This window comes from Trichosurus vulpecula, chromosome 2 (genome assembly GCF_011100635.1).
Source record: "Trichosurus vulpecula isolate mTriVul1 chromosome 2, mTriVul1.pri, whole genome shotgun sequence".
Taxonomy (NCBI): Eukaryota; Metazoa; Chordata; class Mammalia; order Diprotodontia; family Phalangeridae; genus Trichosurus; species Trichosurus vulpecula.
The window spans coordinates 54484426-54488154 of NC_050574.1; the positions used below are offsets into that span (position 1 = coordinate 54484426).

General features: G+C 40.3%; 1 protein-coding gene across 1 annotated transcript in view; it reads right to left on the bottom strand.

The window, feature by feature from the left end:
- Positions 1-3729, bottom strand: part of EIF4G3 (eukaryotic translation initiation factor 4 gamma 3) — a 385863-nt gene that overhangs the window by 341298 nt on the left and 40836 nt on the right. The window lies entirely within an intron of this gene.

Here is a 3729-nt window from a genome sequence, read left to right on the forward strand (position 1 = left end):
CAGAGTGTCCCCTTCTCTGCTATTTAGGAGAGCTGCCCGAAGCACAGAGAAGCTCTGAAGTGGACTTGATAAGGCAAAGGGGCTAGCAAAGATGATGCCCAAGTCTAGATCTCATGCCCTGCTCTCCCCTAGACCCATACAATAAGAACAGGACAATCTAATCTTCCAACTACACAGCACACAAACTCCACTTAAAACATCAGAGAAACGATTATCATCATTTTTGGCAAGTGGTATATTATGTTATATTAATCTTTACAAGTGTTTTCTTGGTCAATCTTCATTTCCCTACTTCCTTTAATTTACAGCTTACTTGCTAAATCTATAACAACGCAATCATGCAAGTGAAATTAGGCCAAACCAAAGAGTCCCAATGAACACAGGTCATCAGAACTGAAAGAAGTGCTGACAGAAACCAACTAATGAAGCTCTGACCATTAACATGGATGCCCAATCAATTCTCAGCAGTGTAACTTCCTGAATCTGAGATTCAGACTTCTTCCACATTTTTCTACCTCTACTGAATGCAAAACAATAGGTTACATAGAACTCTTAATGACATCATCATCATCATCATCATCACGTGACTTAAATTTTCTTAGTCTGAAATTAAACTTAAACCTGGTTTCTTACTGGTCATAGAAGCACAGAATCTAAGAGCTGAAGGGGAAACCTCCTCTGGTGACAATGAATAGTCAATATTTGAACACAAATCCCTTCCACAACCTTCTGAAAATTTGCAAGGAGGGAGGGAGGACTCATTACTAAGGTGGCCTAAGCCTTATCAGACAATTCCAGTTGTAAAGTCTTCTCTTTCTCTTAGACAACCCTAATTACCCAGAACACATTCTTCTGTGTCAGCAATATTGATGTGCTATAAATTTTAAGAATAAGCTCATGTAAACTATCTTCCTCCAAGAGACTAAGCACTCAGCCCGAAGCACAATACACAGTCCCTGCTCAAGAAACAGCACTTCTTCTGTAAGAAGTAGAAAAGGGGGAGCCACTGACGCACACTTAACAGGAATCTCCACAAAGCGCAGCAAACTGTCCAGCAGGGACACAGGCCCTAGGCTCCAGTTTGCTTGTTTTTCTTAGCTTAACTACCTACCCTCTTTGCTCTTCAGGAGGCTCCCTCTTTTCTGTGTATTTCCACATGTACATACAAACACACAATTAGTACAGTGCTTTGCATTCAATGTGCAATTAATAGTTGTTAAATAGATGTCTACCAACTAATGTATACTAAGCCTTATACCCCTAATACTACTCCTGAAAACTACACTGGAGAGAAAACTTAGCTCCAACTCTCTGGGGTTTGGCCTTCAGCTTCTTATGTAGGCCCAGTGTTTCTGCTCCCACTTGTAGCTGCCTAACGACTACCCAGAGGTAGACAGCTGGGTGGCTCAGTGGATAGAGCCCCAGGCCTAGAATCAGGAAGATCCAAGTTCAAGTCCAGTCTCAGACACTTACTAGCTTACTAGATACTTAGACCCTGGGCAAGTCACTTAACCTCTGTTTGCCTTAATCTACTGGAGAAAGAAATGTCAAAGCACTCCAGTATCTTTGCCAAGAAAACCCCATGGACAGTATTGGCTCACTATGATGCATGGGGGTCACAGAGTCTGACAGGACTTAACAACCACTGCTCTGCTCCCTTCCTTTCCCCCAGTAACAATCAGTCACTCTTGTTCCTAACTTCCTGTTAATCTCTGCACTGAATATCAATCACCATGAGCCGTGAATGTGTCTCACAGACCTTCCCATCAAATGAGACACCAGAAGTACACACAAATGGTACTGACAAGCCCAAGGTGTGACTACATACAGTATATGCCCATGTTATGACTCAAGGGTGTTTGTGACAGCAGGGAAGAAGCTAGGAGATGAGAGACTGAAGATGAAAGAAAGAAGATGGCTGATGGCCCAACTTCAGGAAAGGATGACATTGATAAGGACACGAGTAGCAACAAAAATGGCCACCTCTACTTCAGAAATATTCGATAAGGAGAGAGAAGAGAAGGAATGATGTAGAGGATTCTTAAGGAGTGAAGAAGGAAACAGAAAGAGCTCACAACAGATGGCCTCAATGTTATCAGTAAAGCAAGAGGCAAGGTCATCTGATAAAAGGAAGATAAAAGTAGAGTTGGAAAGTAGAAAAGAGGAAAATTGTCATCAGCCACTAAGGGAGTGGGATAGAGTCAATGAATATAATTGGAAAAAAAAAATACTAATACTATAAAAAAAAAACCTTGAACCAAGAGGATAGGAATTGGAGGTGGGACACGGCAATTGGGGTTAAGTGACTTGCCCAGGATGGCAAAGCTGGTGTCTAAGGCCGAATTTGAACTCAGGTCCTCCTGACTGCAAGCCTAGTGCTCTATCCACTGAGCCACTTAGCTGCTTTGAGAGGATAGGATTTTAGGTCCTGCCTCAGATGCTTAGTAGCTGTGTGGCTTTTAGCAAGTTACTTAATGCCTGTTTCATTTATAAAATGAGAAAAATAATAGCTGTACCTCATAGGGCTATTATAACATATGTAAAGTGCTTTTGCAAACCTTAAAGTGATAGAAATGAATGGCTCGCTCCTGATACCTGCTTAGATAAACACATCTGTACCCTCTTTGAAAAAAAAAAAAGTCAATGAATAAAGAACGAAAAGATTGGCTTATAACATTAAAGGGTCCACAGTGATTACAAAACATATTTGCAGTGCACCCAATAAGCACAATACTGTGACTTCTTCCAGCAAAGTGAAGCCCTTGGGAAATAGAGCCTAAAAAGTAGATGGGGGTAACAGATGAGCTAGGGCTAAAAACCAGCAGGGTATAGAAAAAAGAAGGGGGTAAAGCAGTGTGGAATTAAATATAAGTGAGACTGAGAAAAATGTAAAGACAAAAGACTGTAATTACAGGGGAATCTGAAAACTCAAAATCATAATGGTGACACTAGTAGAAGAAATGGCAGAAAACTAAGCTATGATCATCCCCTATGGGTGGTTTAGGCAGAATGAATATGTAGGTAATGGAAGAAGGAGAATGACAAACTGGGAACCCATATTTGAGGGGATATTTTTTTTTTGGTTTTTTTTTTTCTTTAACGTGTGCACTTTTATTTGAACTGGTCTTAAGTCAGTGTACAGGTAAAGCTCCTCCCCTCCCCCAAGTACTGGCATCAATCTCAAAAAACTCACAGGGAGATTATAAAGTCTTCATTCACATCTATGTTGGGAGCAGGGAGGGAATTTAGGGGGCCATTCATTATGGCTGACAATTTTAAAAAAAAGGAACAAGTATTAAGGCGGAAGACACAAAAAGTTTTTTTGTTTTTTAAAGGATTACATAATTTACATGTAAAGCAATACTAGCACCTTCCCCCCTCCCCATCTGGATTTTTGTTATGCAGCTCCTTTGCTCTAGCAGAGGACAGCCTTCACAGAGGCTTGTAACTCTGTGACAATGCATTATACGATATCTGGAATGACTATTATTAAAAAAAAATAAAACAAATGTACAATCCAAGTCCTGAAGACGCACGGTAGAACTTTGGGGACATTTGCCTCCAACATAATTAGACTGCTCATCACCTTCACCATTCTAGTTTTTAAATCCTGAGTCAAGTGCCAAAAAAAAAAAAAAAAGCCATGCCAATCTCATCTCTTTTTTGGGCAATTATCATGTCACACCCTTTGACCAAAAAAAAAAAAATTAAAAAACACAAACAGTCCAT